Source organism: Podarcis melisellensis (genome assembly GCF_964234715.1).
Source record: "Podarcis melisellensis genome assembly, chromosome: 4".
Lineage (NCBI taxonomy): Eukaryota > Metazoa > Chordata > Lepidosauria > Squamata > Lacertidae > Podarcis > Podarcis melisellensis.
Window position 1 is genome coordinate 73,036,332 of NC_138531.1, and position 18,662 is coordinate 73,054,993.

The 18,662-nt window shown below is 38.7% G+C and overlaps 1 protein-coding gene across 25 annotated transcripts in view; it reads right to left on the reverse strand.

The window, feature by feature from the left end:
- Nucleotides 1–18,662, reverse strand: part of ZBTB20 (zinc finger and BTB domain containing 20) — a 463,068-nt gene that overhangs the window by 82,283 nt on the left and 362,123 nt on the right. For 24 of the 25 annotated variants that reach the window (XR_014167759.1, XR_014167760.1, XM_081908427.1 and 21 more), the window contains one exon: nucleotides 1,697–1,830. The gene's annotated coding sequence lies outside the window, so the exon portion shown is untranslated. Of the gene's footprint in view, nucleotides 1–1,696; nucleotides 1,831–10,955; nucleotides 11,367–18,662 lie in introns of those variants that run through there. The other variant, XM_081908440.1, reaches the window with a different exon arrangement.

Consider the following 18,662-nt stretch of genomic DNA (forward strand, 5'->3'; position numbering starts at 1 on the left):
GAAACTGTGGTGTCTGAATAAAACCAAGCTTGAAATCGGCATAGCCCTGCATTACTCATAAAAACCATGGCCTGAACTGAAGACTCGCCTATTCATATACTGCTGATGTACACACCCAAGTACTGTATATCTGAACTATAATTTTACAATTATCATCAAATCACAATTGCTGCATCTAAGCTGAGCTGAATGTGACCAACCTTAAACTCCTTTGTCCCATTCTGTCGTCCTCTTGCCCTGGTAAATGTTACATATGCAAACCCACCTGAGGTTACCTTCTCTTGCTTGTCCATTGCACAACCACACAAATCAGTTAACAATGAAGTTAAGGGCCATACAGTAGCTCAGTGGAAGAGCATCTGTCTTGCAATAGCCAGTGACCTTTAGCATTGAGTAAATGAAATGCAACTGCTGCATGCTAAAAGTAGTGAAAAGTAGTTTCATTTTCTACATCACTACAAAAGAGGAGAGGTGACTGTCAACAGAACAAAAGCATTTTCACTTCTTCACCAAAAAGGGAGATGAACACTCCAGAGTCGGAAGGAGGATGACAAGCAACACTCCCCCCCCCCAAAAAAGTTTTATACAATTACAAAATACAATTTAACAAAAATCGGGGCACTGCTTGTACTATTCAGAGTTTGGTACTCAGGTCAGTACTCAGACTTTGTACTATTCAGGTCAGTACTCAGACTTTGCCAGTCTTATATTGTGTGGGTGAATTTGTGGGTGTATTTCTCTCTCTCTCTCTCTCTCTCTCTCTCTCTCTCTCTCTCTCTCTCTCTCACACACACACACACACACACACACACCATACAAGCTAAGTACATAGAAATATTCTGCAAGTCTAGACACTTCTAGCTACTACCACAAATTCTTCCTGCCCTTACAGAAGATTGATTGAAGTATGTGAAGGGACAATGATATTGTTGCAGCCCACTTTTCCAGCCTACATGTAGCTTTGCTTGCTCTGAAACTGGAGTTTCTTCATGAGAAGAACAAAAACTGGGTTTTGACATGCTGATGTAAAAATATCCCATTACAAGACACATATGTATCATCCAATACATAGGTCCCAAGGACAAGGACGTGCAACACAATGCAATGTGTCCATATATGGTACTTGAATTGTATTATTTATTATTCATGGGCCACCTACTATTTCCCAAATATGGAAGTGTCATCCCATAATGAAATTATGTAGTGTGTGAAATTATGTAGTATGTGATATTTAGTGCACTACGAAGAGTTGGTTTCACATAGTGCATAATTCTTCGGCACACAGCCTGAAGATGAAATTCACATTTATTATTATTCATCGCTTTACCCATAGAAATGATTCAAAGCAACTTAGAAACACAACTGGAATACTAAAACCAATAACAATAAACACAATCAATAAAAACCTCAAACAAACAAATGGACAAAACAAACAAAATCTACTGCACTCCTAAACAGAATCTGGCCTTGGCCCTATCTTGGCCGACTCATCTTCCCAAGATTTAAGCAAAGTCAAATTATGACACTTTCACTGCATGGGAAATTATCACCTGCATCCAGTTCCTTTAGAAAGATGTCATAAGGAATAAATAACAAGGAATACATGCAAACCAAGATGTGGATATAATATCAGCTAATCTACATTTAGCTCAATCAATGTTCTTAAAACATAAACAATGTGTTAATAGCAACTTACATTTGAGCAAGCGGTGTGGCCTCGTGATGAGAGCAAGTGCTCTGGATGCAGGCTGTGCAAAGTCTACTTTCTGTTCTTATGCAGTCTTGGTCAACATGGACCTTCAGCAAAATTGTGTGAAGACACTTGCTTGTCTGTAAAAAACAGCAACGACAATTAATTAATTAATTAATTAATGCAACTATTTATATGGCACTTTCTGTATATCCACATAGCACACGAAGTGGCTTATACACCTGCAAGTATCTGATAATAAAACTGTATCTGGAGCATCACAGATTAGCCACCTCTACCCCAATTTATACAGGACTTTTAAATCTTAAAAAAAGACCACACCTCATCAGTACTTTGAACTTGGCTGAGATAAAAACAGGCAGTCAGTGAAGGTTTGGTTGTTTCAAAATGATGGATGATTTAGGCCTATGTGATGGAAGCAACTGCAGCTAGCTCATCAGCCAAAGCGGGTAGAAAGTATTTCTATTCACTATATCACGGATTTCACCAGAAATGTAGGCTAAAGTAGTATACAAAAAGCAAACCTTGCCCTTTAGGGGCAGTATAACCCTACCAAAGAAAGACAAAACCATGGCTCCAAATTGGCTTAATACATCTGTCCAGTCTGTATTAATTTCCAATTCATTAGCCATCAGACAATCTAGGCATTTGCTCAGGGAACCTACAACTGATTCTGCACTTGACAGAGAAGAAAGGCAGAATTTGGTGTCATCAGCATACTGGTGACATTGCAATCCAGAATGACTTAACTGTTTTCCAGTGGTTACATATAGATCTTAAAAAGCACAAAATAATGCTAATAGCAAAGTGATATAGTAAGTCTCTGTTAGTCAATTTTTATCGAACATCCTGACACTGTATGACTGGAGATGGTGCTATAAAACTGAATATTACCGTTAATTACTGAAGTGTCTTGAGGTTGTCAAAATGTTTTTTCTATAATCTATAAATGTATGTCCATGTTCTTTTCTTCCTGCACATTCAAGTTCCTATCTCCCAACATTAATGTGTTCCTTAATAAAATATAACAAATTCCAGAGTAGGGAAGGAAGTAGTTATCGTCACTCAAGGTTTAGGCAGAGAAAAAATGAGGAAAACTTATGCAATTGGCTCTTCAGAAAGAATGTACAGAACAAAATGCAATGGTACATCAAAATACACGCTCTAATTTGCATTTAAACGAGATATAATTATGTGTCCCAACTAACTGAAATTACATAATTTACAGTTTTATACACCATGTTTCTAGCATATACTTAAAACATATTTGATGTACACCTGAAAAATATAATGCAAAACCCGATGCAAACATGCAGCCCTATGTAATCAAGCTGTACTTTCTGAGCAGCTAGGATTGAGAGTCACCCCTTGTAAGGTGGTGACTTGAGGCAGAAAAATCAGGTTCATCACAATGTATGTGATTCCAAGTTGATGTACCTCCATATATTTAAGAGAGATCACTCAATCTAGATTCTACCCTGAGCAGAGATGCCAGCTTGCATAAACTATTGTGGGAGCAGGTAAACCCTGTCCTGCATAACCGGTCACAAGATGTAGAACAGGCACACCATTTGAATGGCAAGGCCTATTAACTATTGGTGGGCAGCCCCCTCAAATATTTTATTAGGAGTTGGCTCCTATGAGCTTGAGACGGATCGATTTGCTTGCTCAAAACAAGGTGTTATGGTTGTATGCTACAATATATTTCTATATACTGTATAAGATTTTCAACACTGTGAAATTCTTGTTTGGCGTTGGGGGACAAGGATAAGTCGACTCCACTTAATGATCAATGATGGCCTATTTCTGCCATACTTCTTGACATACTATTTTTAATCTATCTTTCCTGATAGATATTTAACAAAATGTTTATAGGATCAGCTTCTGAAACCAGTAATGAATATAAAGCAAAAAATATTTGATCCGGTAAGTTGTCTGGGAACATCTGATGCAGAATCAGACTGTGGGCTTAGGGCTTAACCCACCCACTGGAAATGCCATGTAGGGAACAAAATGGTATGTGTATCAATACCCAGTGTTTATATGCATTTGATACATCAGAAGAGCCTGCTGGATCAGGTCAAAATCCCATCTACTCCAGCATCCTCTTCTCACAGTAGCCAACCAGATGCCTGTGGGGAAACTGCAAGCTGGACCTTACTGGTGGGAGAGGGGAAAAGTGACTGGGAGGGAGGATTTGGCACAGGAAAACAACAAGCTGCAAAAAAGGTTAAACATTCCATTGCTTCCTGCTACTTTTCTGCTCAGAACTACAGACTTCCAAAACTGATTTTCATTTTTTAAAAATGAGATATTGGCCTTCTCTTTAATTCAGAGTTCACTCAAGAGCAGGATATAAATGTCATGATTAAAATAAAAATAAAAATCGTGTACTATTAACCCAAGCAAAACTGAATATGTGAAGTGGATACTAACTTATTAGACAGGTATATTTGTTGTATAAGCTGCAACCGATCTGTCCGATTCTGCTTGCTAGAGGTTTAGTACTGGGGATTCCCCCCCTACAAACTGCAATACTAAGGATATTCGAGGACTCACAGACCAGAGGATTTCTTTCTTTTTAAAGAATCCAACAACTGATCTCCTCACAGGCAAAGACTTTGGCAACTTTCTAAATACACATAATTTTCTTTGCTATTTCCTGATTATCTGGCCAGAAAAATAATTACAGAACTTATTTTCTGTAGGGAAGGAGCAGAAATTGTTTCTCACGCTAGATCTGCAGGCTTTCTGGGATACATAGTAGAGATTAACAGGTCACAGAGAAATTTTATTATCTAGGGTAATGAAAAGACTGCATTAACAGACTAGCTCCTTTTCTACTCTTAATATGGTCAGAACTTTAAAAGGCCGACTGAGCATAAAACAAGTCTTTGAGGAATGCCAAGAGAATTCTTAATGGAAGGACCGAATTCAGTTCACAATTCTGATTTCATTGTGAACAGTAGCAAGCACAAACCCTTATGCAATATATCTTAACTGCAACATCTTAATTAAGATCCTTAACCGGAGGGAGGGAGGTGGAGAAGGTCAATAAAACCACCTGTGTGATATGCAACCCAAAGAAGAGCTTAAACTGTAAGATTTGGATCTGGATTTTAGAGGTCTTATAGCTCAAGTAGCTCTGAAGAGATCTAATATATAAAATGTTAAGTATTACAGGGAAAGGATTTATTTAAGGAAGGCTACATCTGATCATAAAAAGAAATGTGTATATGCAATGTGGCAAGCCAAAACAGCCGCAGTAAGAAAAAGTTAGTTGCACGGAATTCTATTTTTTATCACTGAATTGAAAATAAACTTAAAAACCAGAAAATACTCATAACTGTTTAATACAGGATCACACCTATGATTACCTCGCATTCTGATTTTTGTTATATTAATCCTAAATGGAAAAGGAAACAATCACGAGGTATTTTTTTTCAGGACACACTAGTAGACTGTAATGTATTTATCATCATAAACAAAAATCTAAATTACAAAATGGGGGAGGGCCTTAGGAAGAAATGCTACTACACCTAAGATAAGAAAGCCAACAAACAAGTATGTGTGGTCAATACAAAATAAAACTACAAGGCTTGCTATGGCTCATTTTGCATACAAATAGATAGCCAAGTGAACAAACGCTAAATGAAAAGTTATTCTTATATACAGATACTCCATTTCAGCAAGAAATTAAACTTCAAATCTCTGCCATCTGAAAGCAGCAGGGCAGCGTATCATGTTAAAGGAAAATCTGCTTCTCCTCTCAGTAGTTATCCTGTTAGTGGCCTTTAAGCAACACTGTTGCACCCAAGACACACGTGTTACACAAGCTGGTTTTCCCCTTGGCAAACATCCATCTAAATAATCATCAGGCTCTGCTATGCTTGGTTTTTTAAGATAAAATGGGAGCACACATTACCTAGATATCGTTTTAAACTCCACTAAAATTATACCGGAAATGTATTTGGCCCTACTGAAAGCAAGTTACTCCTTGTTCTTGCACTCTTCCAACAAGCAGCTGATATCCTTTTCAGCTATAACCTCCTGAACATGCATGATGTATTCATCAGATGAGACGACAAATAACCACTTTGGCCCAATGTCTAGGTCTTACTGTACACATTTTGAAAGTTCCGCCTCGACTCTGATTTTCGACATTAGACAGTTACTTGAGAACACGGTTTGCTGGAAAAAAAGTCACCTGATCTAAACCTGTTAGACAGAACAGATTTTCTTCTGAGATGGTAAAAAGCTTTAAGCTTTCTCCCTTCCTTCCATCCCTGTACTGATTAGCATATTCACTAGGTTAATATTTGCCTGCATAAAGGCATAAAAAAATATTTCAGATTACAAAGTTCAAGCCTACATTTTGGAGGAATTGGCATCCAATGTATTAGGTACCATCCCCAAACAGGTGCCACTGTTGAATTGCTAGGAACCCAGGAAACCCTGATCACCTGGGACAAAAGTTTGACAAATAAATATACACACACTTAATAGCAATAACTACTAAGAGACTTAGTGAATGTGGGAACCAGTAAGTACAACACAGTATACGTATCAGTTGTGCGCTATCAAAAATAGTTATAGCACTAATTTCCAACCCTGTTTTTCTGAGCAGGATGAAACTGCACGTTCCTCAGTTAGAACAAGCCAATATAAAATATTTAAAATGAAACTAGAGTGCAAAAAGCCTTGAAAATGTCTTCCGCGGTTAGAGAATTTCTCCAGTTATATTCATATGTGGGGGAGAGGGGGACGGGAAGGGAAACATATTTTTTTTAAAAAAAGAGTCGTTGAGAATAAGAACAAGAGATTGTAATTGTGTAAGATAGTATGTTGCTACTAAATAAAAGGCGACATGAACTATGACTATGAAAACACTACTACAGTGAATGAATGCTCCATTTTTAGACAGTGTCTAATTAAAATAATAAAATACTTATCATTTATGTAGTTCATGGAAGTGCTTCACTTGTATTACCTCAGCATTCCTAACAACAGCCTGGCAAGATTAGTGAATAATACTAATACTAATCTATCATAGTTCAAGGGTTGAGGCTGGGAACTGGGATGCATAAGTTTGGAGCTGAGGTGAGATCTGAAGTGGACAAATCTCAGAATTTTGTACTTTAAGACCAGATCGGATATAGCAAAAACTTGGAACAAAAACATTTAAATGATACAATGCATACAACACCGTATCTTGGCGCACAATATTAAGGCAAACAATTGCCTCACAAAATACAGCATGGAATATTTTAAGTTTGAAAAATTATAGAAAATTAAAAGTCAAGTTTAGAGAATTTAATGGAAACCAAAGTAACTTCAGAACTAAAATGGATCAAGTAGATACACCATGTCAAAGAGGCCAAGACCTGAGATGCCTTCTGATTGTTACATACCATGCAGCCTTACAGTCAGTTCTGTGCACCTTTACTCAAAGGTAAGTCCAGTTGATATCAGTGTGACTTAATCCTAATAAGCAAAGGGCTGCAGGCTAAAGATGAAGGTGCTTTCAAAGTTAGCATTCCAAGCTGCTATTTTATCAGTGCTATGGGTCCCCTCAGGTCATATGCCTTAAGTCATAGGAGGTAATTAGGCAGGTCCATCATCAAAACTTATAGTGATGCACCTGACTTCTGATCCCTGATTACAATCTGCTGTGGGAAAACCATTAAACAAATTTCCTGGAAAGTCTGGAAATGGAGGAAGAAGAAGTAAGGTTAGAGATATTTCACTTCCCCATAGACAGCACTTGATAGTAATACTGTATGAGAGAATTTGTAAGAACTGCCACTAGGAACATTCACCTTGTCTATTGTCTTTCCTCCTCCATTACCACACATTATTGCTAAATGCTACATACAATTTTCAGCTTAATCTGAATCATTACTTAGCTTACTTTTGGTTTCCTCTGTAAAAAATTCCAACTGGATCTGTCTGAACTTCCAGTGAAATTCATGTGGGTGCATATATTTCTGTATACATATTTTAAAACTTATTCTTGAGAATAACTTGTTCATATAAACAAGGTAACACAGGGGTAAATTAACTCACAAATCCAAAGGATATGCTGACAGAAATCCTAGCATTCTGACTCCAGATAAAGAAAAGCAATTCCTACCTACCATTTTACATAAAGAAGAAAAGAAACGATGTGAAAGGGGTCATATATGCACATACGAACACGCATGCAAGAAAAGGATAAACAACACACTCTACGTTAAATGAAATTTGGGCAGCTAACTTAAAACAGACTATGGAATTAATTGATGCTCTGTCTTTATGTAAAGCATATGAACAAAAAGCAGAGAGAAAAAAGAATGCACACAGAGACATAAAAACAGGAGGGGAACAGGAGAAAAGGAAATGAAAAGAAAAGAAAACAAACAGAGTTCTAACAGGCCCATTCTGCTAAAGGGAGTCCAACTAAAGAGTCATATGATATCTGATAGTGCAGGACACGTCGCCAGGAGCTGGAGCGGATTGCCTGCAGGAAGAAAGAGCCAGTGTGTTTCTGCTCAAAGAGCTTTTCTTTCCTAATTTTCTTTCCTCCCCCCTCGTCTCTTTCTCTTTTCTCCTGTACTGTGAATGCCTTAGTATCTTAGGTCAGGTCCATGAAGAATCTCAGAAAAAAGAACTATCATCTTTCACTGTACTTCTGGATGCAAAGATAGCTCTGGAAGAAGATGCCTCTTAGCAGAGACTGAAGGGACTTATGTAGATTTTGGCATGGACTACCCCTCCCTCCTGTTGCCACCTCTGGGAATACAGACACAAAATGGACACATACCACGTTATAGAACAAAAACAAAAATGATATCTTAAGAAAAGATATGCAGGAGGTACAGACATGTTGGTTTTTTCTATGAAAATGACAAAGATTAGAGGTGTTCATTACTTGCTTAATTCTATTTTAATCTTTACAGAAAGAAGAATGCACAGTAAACAAATAAAATAAGGAAAAATGCAGAAAAAAATTGTTTGGGGAGATAAAGGAAGAAAACGCTAACTTTTTAAAAGAGGATATAATTTGCCAAAAGTTGGACAATTTCTACTGTGTTTCAGGAAATACTGGATTTGTCCAAGATTTCTACACTCTCTTTCTTTCTATTGAGATATTTCATGCTCAGCTATGGAGTCCTCTACGGTAAGACTAGATCAGAAAACACTTTTATGTTTGCATCGTGAATCTGGTTTCACTCCAATTGCTGCAATTAAGTTACTCCAAAATTATAGCAGTAACTGTAGGACAAACTTGCCTTTGTACCTCCTCTGTAAACATAACACATTCCTTCTGAAATAACATCTACTAAGTATGTGGGACTGCCAAAATCTGTATTACATAAACACATACAGCACATATGTGACTGTAACAGACCACCTCTTTAAGCAGAGGATTGAATGAAAAAGAAAAATAGCACTGATAATGATAATCATCCTTTGTGTCCCAAAAACAATTGCTGTAATTACTTCCAATCTATTCCCACACATTTTGCATACATGTAAAATTACACATACTATGATAGTAATGATGACCACATACATGCTTCCACTTGCTCTGGTGAACTACTAAAAGTAATGATTTAACAAAAGTAGTAATTAATTATTGGGGATGACTTTGATTAAAAGAAACCTTTCTTGAGTGTGTAAATGTTCAAGATATATTGAACATACTTGGATACGTTTTAAAACATGAAGAACTGTAGACATTTGCTACTATAATTCCATGTAACATGTTAATGAATTGCTACTCAACTTTGCAATCTTATGATACTAGCCAAAATATATTGTGCTCTCTCTCTCTCTGTGTTTGTTTGTGTGCGTGCGTGTGTACATCTATATGGAGAGAGAGGGGTTCAAATCCACAGAATAAAAACAAACAAACATGAAAAGCAGGTATGTACTATACTATAGGTATAGTTCCATCTACAGGAAAGATAAACAAACACAAACTGTAAAGCCCTCCTAACCTCTTGGATAACCAAGTGTGCTATGATTAACATAAGGCCAAAGAAAACTGCCCCCAGGTGTGTGTATAACTGCTGCATCCTTTCAGAGGCAAACACACTTTCCTTCCACAAGCCCTTACAAACTTCGGGGGGACTGGCGACAAAAAGTAATCATTTCTTGTGCAGAACATCTTACCCATTCTCATTGCCTCTTCTATTGCTCAGGTGAAATGTCTCGAAAGGCAAAGAAAGAAGGGGGGAAAGGGGGGAGCGAGAGAAGAGCCTAAGTTTATGCCAGAGAACCCCCTCAAGAAAAAGTTAGCAAAGCAACAGCTACATTGAATTTTTAAAAGGACAACTGGGGGTGGGGGGGAATTCAAACTATTTTCTTAACCCCCCTCGCTTTTCTTACTTCAAAAATGTATTTTAGGAGGGAAAGAGAAATCACATCCCTTTTCAATTTGGGGCTTTTGTGTGCGTGCGGCTGCCACTGTTTCTTTTTCTTTTCGAAAGAAAGGGGGGGGGAACCCTAAAAAACAGAGGGGGGAAACATATCTGAGGCGTTAAGCTTGCACTCCCCCCCCTTTCCCTTTGTAAAGAACTCTTTGTTCTCTAGTGAAAATGCTGGAGGAAAGAAGAAGAAGAAGAAGAGGGTGGGGGGGAAATCCCCGGGCAGCGACTCCCTGAAACAAGTGCAAAACACTTAGAGGCTTTTGGGCTGGCTGGGAGCCAGAAACCCTCCCGCTGTCTGGTTAGGAAAAGAGGGGGGGCGGGAGAGAGAGAGAGGGAGAGAGAGAGAGAGGCAGCGCGAGGGGGGGGGGGAGAGACATTGGCACTTCCTTTAATAGACATAGGAAGCGGGATTTTTTTTTCTTCCTTTTTTTTCAAAACTGGCGGTCAAGCGTTAAGTAACTCCCAGCCTAAATCCACCTGCTCGGAATGAACTTGGGTAACCCCCCTCGGGGTGCCTGAGGAGAACCACCTACTCCAGACACTTCTCCCGCTCCCTGAATGCTGCTGCTGCTGCCCTGCTTCCATTCTTCCTGCTCCCGTCACACCAGTGCCCACGGCTCGCCTCTCTCTCTCCCCGCCCGCCCCGCTTCAAAGCAACAACACACCAAAACACACGCTCGCTCCATCTCCCTCTTTTTTTTCCTCCCTCTCAAATAAAAAAAAAAGGAAGGAAAGAAACGGAAAGAAGAAAAAAAAATAGACAAAAAAGAGAGAGGCGCCTTTCCCTCACGGTTGCGGCACAGTGATAAGGGGTAGCGAACATCTCATACCTGGTGTGAATGTTAATCAGCCAGGAGTTCTCCTTTTCCCCAAGACAGGGAACTGTATCCTTCCAAATTTATTAGAACCTCCTCCACTGGCTCTTTGAAAAACCTTCTTTGTCACCCTCTTCCCAAGTCCTGATACACTTTTTTTTAAAATAAAAAAAATAAAAAAATAAAAAAATGGCTTCGGAGCTCCTTCTATTCTTGATATTGATTCTCCCTCTCTCTCTCTCTCTCCCTCTCCCTCTCTCTCTGTCTCCCCCCACCCCTCCTCCTTTCTCCTGTCTCTGTCTCTTCTGAGTGGTCTATTGATAAGTCCCTAGAGGCACTGGGTCAGCTTGCCCGTAGGAAACCAGACACAATGCACAAATCTCCGAGTGCCATTCTGCCATCAGCAAGCAGACCACGTTTAGGAGAGAGGAGGAAAAAAAAAACACAACAGTGGAGCAAAAGACAGAGAGAGAGAGAGTGAGAAAAAGACTGATTGGAACAGGAGGGAGTGAGAGAGAAAGCAAGGGAGAGAGTGAGAGAGCGACACTGCCAGTCAGGTTAATCATCCCTACTTTAATTAGCTGTTCGGCTTAGACATAAAACAATTGAATTTGAATGATCTGTCAGTGGGCTCGGCTGAACCAAAAGGGAAACGCGAATATTACAGAAAAGACTGTTGGTGGATTCTGATAAGCTAGACTGGAAATCCTCAAAGGGTAACTATTAAAACTTGCCACAAAACAAAAAGTACAAATACAAATGGTATTATACAATAAGCTGTTTCTTAAAACAGCTGTAGATCTAGATGCCCATCTCCTTTTTTCCTTTCCTTTTACCAGTGCTAGGTTTAGACTTGACAAATACATATATAAACTCCAGAACAACACAAATCTTTTAAGTCTGGTAGGAGAGAGTGGCTATCTGGCAAGTACATTTTTTTTTAACTCTACAAGAACTTTCCTGAAATTTGCCTTACAGAACAGATGGAGTTTAATACTGACAGACCTATGTTTGTGTGGGGTGATAGATAATAGGACCATCATTTTTACTTTCACAAGGAAGCAAATTGTCATTACCAAGGATACCTTATTATAGGGCTGAAACTCGGGGGACTGAAAGCAATGCTTACTTCAGCTCTTCATAAGAAAAACCCTGCTGGGTCAAACCAAAGATCCCTCTAGTCCTGCAACTTGCTGGCCACAATGGCCAAACAGAATTCCCATTCCTACAGTCCAGAAGGGCAAGGTACTTCTGGGGGATACTGCCAGTCCACCTGGGTGCCAGGCACTGGTGTAAGACTCCCACAAGTGCAGCAAGCTCCCTCTGTTGGTGCCATTGGGATAATCCCTCCTAATGCAAATATATTTAAGTTGGTGTGTGTGTGATTTTGCAGCAGCTCTGCAGCATGGAGGAAAAAGCTAAACTTCCCTTTCTACAGTCCCAATCTTAAAATCATAGAATTTTAGCATTGGAAGGGACTACAATTGTCCCCTCCCCAGGGCAGCTCTTTGCAATGTTAAAGTGCACATTAGTTCCTTTTATGCAATTAACATTCTATCTAGCTTGGCTGTGAGTGAAATGGATTTCCAAAGAATCCAGGATCTGTTTTACACCAGGACACTTCTGTGCAATGTTAGAAGTAGACTTCTGGATGAACTTTTACATTTTAGGTTTTCTGGACAGAACCAGAAAAATTCTGCATTGAGCTTTGCAAACCGCTGGCCTTTCATACATTTTAAGTAATGGTAAACAACAGTGAGACTATTACTCATTTATAAATGTTAGTTCGTTGAAGTTGACGGTATATTAACCTGGTTGTTGACTATCCCTGAGCTTAAGCAAAGCAAAACAAGACAACAACAAGCAGAGCAGTACCAATCAAGGCAGGTATCAATGATTGATAGAGGATCATGAGTTCTGTAGACAGAAAGGCAATGCTAGGTATTATGAATAAGCAATTCATTCCACTATAGAAAGTCTTTAAGAAAAGGAGTAAATTCTCACTAAAAAAGCAGGTGCAGAGTAATTTATTCATTCAGACCTTGGATGCAATCTGAGCTACAAATGGATTAATCCTAGTGATAGACATCACACTGAAGTGCTGTATAGCAAAGCAGGTGAGATATTTATGACACTTCCGAAAACCTGACATAATTGGTACCTCAAATAGGGAAACATGTAACATTGCTGTTGCTGTTACTAAGGGTACCACATTTGACAACCCAATATTGAATTGGCAAGATGTCCATTTAGCATGCGGTGATGGTAGAATGGTGGCATAAAGGTCGTATAAAAAATCAGTTTACTATACATGCCATTATTATTATATCTCTGAGTTCCAGCAGCAAGACTGGGAAAGCAGATTACCCTGAAGCAGGGCTTTTTTTCAGCTGGAACTCGCTGACACCTCTCAGGTGGGTGCCATTGCCATTATAAGAGAACAAGGAAGAGAACACGGTGAGCTCTGGCACCTCTTTTTCTAGAAAAATAGCACTGCTCTGAAGTTGCATAACATGTTCTCTATATTCCAAACAGGGTAAGGAGAGCCGCACTAACACTATGAAATTCTGGTCTAGTGTGTCAACGTCAGCTGAACAATATTTATTTATTTGTGACAACAACCACTGTCAAAGCAACAAACCAATAATTAAAAACCACCAGCAACGAAACCATATTTTAACACACATACCCCAATTAATAATAAAAATCCACAAAATGGGATGGTGTTGGCAAACACACTATGCAATACCCTGCCCAACAAGGCCTGCCTGAGGCCTATACTGTTGTTCTTTTGACAGCATAAAAACCTGTCTGATCAGGTTGACAGTACAATTCCAAGCCTTCCATGTCTGTCAGTTCTGAAATGGAATTTAGGTTTATGGGTATTTTAGATTGAGCTTCTCAGTTTAAAGCAGGGCTTCTCCCAGATATCTGAAATAATTGGGAGGCACATATGGGAAGAGCTGCTGCTCTATATGGTAAACAAGAAAAAAGTGTTGAAATGCTTAAATGGTCAACATAGACATTTTGAACCGGGCAGTTAGTACCACAGAGCTAGAAGCAGGGCAATATACACACTGAGATTCATCCCTATGAGGAGATGAGGCACAGCATTCCGCCCTAGTGGCAGCTTCAAAACCATTTGTAAAAGCAGTTCCACACAGAGTGGATATGAGTAATCCAAACAGGAGATTACTAAAGCATGAATTACTTAGGACAAAACCGTATTTGACCACAGCCAGCTCAGCAGCCTGAAATGGTAAAACATACTCCTGCTACTGCCATGCAAGAGTCCAAAATGAGTACAAGGTCCAGGGACACTGCCAGGGTGCAAAACTTTTTCTTCAAGGGGAGTGTGCTGACAAAAGCACATTTCCCACTGGTTTGGAGTTGGCCCAACATAATCACTTCTGTCTGGCTGAAATGGAAATGTATGCCAGTCACCCCACAAATGTATCTTCATGAATGTTTTCAGGGAATCTACCACTGTTCCCTGATTTGATGAAAAATAAAAATAAAACTGGGCACTGTCATTATATGTTTAAAAGGACTGGTGACAAGACAGAATTTCAAGGAACCCCACAGGTCAAATCCCATGTGGTAGAGCAGCAGTCACTCAATGCTACTACCCTTTAGCACTGCCCCTGAAGATAGAAGAATCTTTGGCAACGAGATGTCCCCAATTCCCACTAGTCTCAAACAGCTCACAAGTAGTTGATGATCAATAATATCAAATGCCACTGAGAGGTCTAGGAGAATGAGCAAGGTCATATTCCCCTGTCTAACTCTAGATGCAGATCATCGACCAGGACAACTAACGCCATTTGAAGCATGAACTCTGACTGAAATGGGTCTGCTAAAATTATATCGCATTACTGCTCCATTGTTTAATTTCTGAAGGGATAACCTAAACTTTTGACAAGATAATTTCATTAGAGAAGAATTCATGTTTCTTTAATTTTTTGTATAGAATAAATCAATTATTACAAGCCTATCAGCACTTTTTTTGTTATCCTATTTGTGCTGCAATACAGATAATGATTTGATGGTCAAATGTAATTATTTTCCTACACTGTAGATGACTACAGGACAGCCTTTTAGAGAGTCAAGTGAACCCATATTACTTCTAGACTGATCTAGATGGAAGTTTTGCAGAAAGATGTACCAATGGATTCAGCAAGGCTTACTCAATACTTAGTAGGATTATAGGCCCAATTTTAGATATAGAGTCATACCTTGGGTTCAGGTTGCACATTTTTGGGTTGCACACTGCGCCGAACCCGGAAGTACCAGAACGGGTTACTTCTGGGTTTTGGCGCTCACGCAGAAACACCAAATCATGCTTTGCCCCTGGGCAGAAGCACCGAATCGTGACCCCGCGCGTGCGCAGACGTGGCGCTGCGGGTTGCGAACGCTGCAGGTTGCGAACGTGCCTCCTGCACAGATCATGTTCGCAACCCGAGCATCCACTGTATTATGGTTGTTATACAATTAGTGTACAGAGCCCATTCTACAGCACATTTAAACATAGTACTTGGATTCCAACCAACTTATATTAAGCTTCAACTGATTATTGAGTTGAAAATGGATTTCATTAATTAAGCAGCTGATAAAAATTGCAATAATAAAAATAAGAATTGAAGAAGTAGGAGTGAAATCAGAAATCCCTTTCCAGCAACTTAACTAAAGTACTTCTGATAAACATGAGTACTTAAAAAAAAAAATCTAATTAAGAACATGAAAATACTTGTCTACATGACAGGTCCAATATCCAAGCCTTTAACACAAGATTATTTAAATTAATAGAATAAACTTTGTTGTTTATTGAGGTTAGTAACCATATATTTGATCTACTGTTAAGCAGAGATACCAGTTCATATAATAGTGCTCAAAAGAGCTTCATTGGCTGTTCTGGGTTTGGATGTGGGAAATTTCAAAGCCCTGTACTTTGATGAAACTTATGGGATTGTTTTCAGCAACTTACTGTCTCTCGTAAAAATATGAGGCTATCTAAGATGTACAGGATATAAATGTAATTTGTTTACTAATTAACTCATCTAAAATTACAAAACAATTAAACTAGACTCTGCCTATTAAGAACATGCCTTTTGCCAAAATTGTTGAGCTTTCTTTAGATTTGCAAAACAGAAAGAAAGAAAGAAAGAAAGAAAGAAAGAAAGAAAGAAAGAAAGAAAGAAAGACATGGGTTGCCTTATGTCTGGATTTTCCTGGACATTCCAGAGATTTCCGCCAAGATTCTGTTTTCACCCCCAAATCTAGGCTATGTCGGGAAATTCTGGATGTGTGGCAGCCGTACTTCCTTCACTCCTTGTGTTCTTCAGCCAAGATTGAAAGCACACCATGTTTTTACCTCTGGAGCAATCAAGTGATGTACAGAGCTTATTAGGAACAATGTTGGCAGAACAAAGCATTTTCTTATAGGATAGTGAGAGGGTTCAGACTCCCTTTCCTTGTAGCATGCTTAATCTGCACTGGGCTTTCGATCAGCAGCCAGCACATTAATTAACTGATTAATAAATGGGTTAATTACACCAATTAATCGATTTGTGTATACAGTCCTAATGCAAATAATACAAATGATACCTGATTGTTATTAAGTAGGCATGTAACCCTGTTTTACAGATCTATAAACTGAACTAAGTAACTATTGATATGGCAACAGCAAATCAGAGGGCATAAAGTGACAAATCAAATCAGAGCATGAGCTAGGGTTATGATTTAAAAAATCCCAAGTCAATTACCTCCCCCACCCCCCAGTACACATATTACCCTTAAAAAAAGGAAAAAAGAACAAAAAATGTAGAAAGGTAAATACAAATAAAACTATTTAATATTCATTTTTATAGCATTAGCTTCTACAGAATTTCTTACTGACGGTTACATATTGCATTACCAAATGAAGTGAATACAGAGAGTCTGAAATGTGTTATACCTTCAGATGATTTTGGACTCCAACTCCCATCAGCCCCAGCCATTTTTGAAATCAAATTATTTCAAAGCAGTTTGCGATGAAATAAAATAAAGCAACAATAAAATACAACTAAAAACAATTCTAATAAGATGACAAACCAACAGGCAACAGAGAATAGCAACTGAAAACCGAAAATGTAAGAAACAGCAACTAGAAGCACAACGAAACAGAAATACCCTGCTCCCAAAATGTTAGAAGGGGTAGAATGAGATACAGTACAGAGTCCATGGAAAGGCGTTCTATATCTCCAGAGTTACAGCCAAGAATATCATGTTTCTTATATAGACCAGTCTGGCTTCCAAATACTACATGAAGCAGAGTCCCCTCCATTTTCACTGCTGCAGGGGTGGGTGTCTATATCATTTTGGACTCTATTCCTAATTATGTCTTTTTAATTTCCAAATGAAATCCAAAGGACAAGTCTAGTTCCCAAGTCAGCAACTCCCTGCGTCTCCTGGCAAACCTCTTCTAAAACTGAGTGGAGTTTCAAAAGCAGTTTTTGATACAGCACAAAGTTCTGCTATTCAAAAAAGTGTGTGTGGAGGGGGGGGGGGAGGTCCAAAATTCAACTCAATATAGACCTAAAGCCACCGTCTGGATCAGAGTCAAGACATTTTGTTTGATATCGCCTGTCACCTTTTGTTGCTTCATCTAGTTTGCAAAATTTGTGATTACATGCCCTCTGGGGGAGTATCAGTTAACAATTGCAATTCCCCCTCCCCCAACCAACAAATCCAAATATATTGGATTTTTAAATGTGCCGGTATATGGGAAGCACGTTTTTCCTATCAGTTGGCCCAAGAAATCTATAATTGCCTACAAATTCTGGATTTCTTCCTTCTTGCAATATAATAATATATGTATGTATGTATACATAAATAAATATTATATGTAAGTATACATACATACATATTATGTATGTATACACAATAACATATGTATAATAATATATGTATGTATATATGTTATGGATTCAAAAACCTGAGACTTCAAGGTGAAATCAATAGCATCAATGAGGAAAAACACAAAACTACTTCGTTTTTATAAATGAGTATATTTTGCCAGTGTATCAGGAATGGAGGGAGGCAACATTAGTATTGGAACATGTAGCAAAAAAGACTTAGCCCCTCCCCGGCCCTGATCTAAATCTTGGGATCAAATGATATATACACCATACCCTGAGGGACACCAGCCACCCGTGACATTGTCAAACACACAAGCTCTGTGCCCTTCACATACCATCCTCTCTTGTGCCGAAAGAGTAAGAATGGCAAAAACAGCTAGTGAGAAAGTGTAACATTACAGGCATACTAGAGCCATCTCCTACCCTTTCAGCAGCCGAATGCTAATTCAGGCTGTTAGTTATGAAATCACCAGCTCAGAAACAATGTTTAATATGCCTTATCAACAGGCCCTTAGTGAATGAATTATTTAACCCTCCCCAAAGAATGAGCTTGACACTCCTGCTCCCGAGCATAACATGGGAACAGGTGCAAGGTTTTTATTTCACTGGCAAAAAAAAAAAAAAAAATACAAACAAAATCTTCCATCTCCCTGTACTCTGAAAATTCTGAACCATGTTTGCTGAAACTTTCCAAATAAAAAGAAATCAGCCTAAGGCAGAAATTCAATGAATAGTTAAAATTTGACAATGTTATAAGCCACTGAAAACAGGATGTTATAATAGAGGGTGGTAATTCGAGGAATCTTTATGTATGTCAAAAAAGATT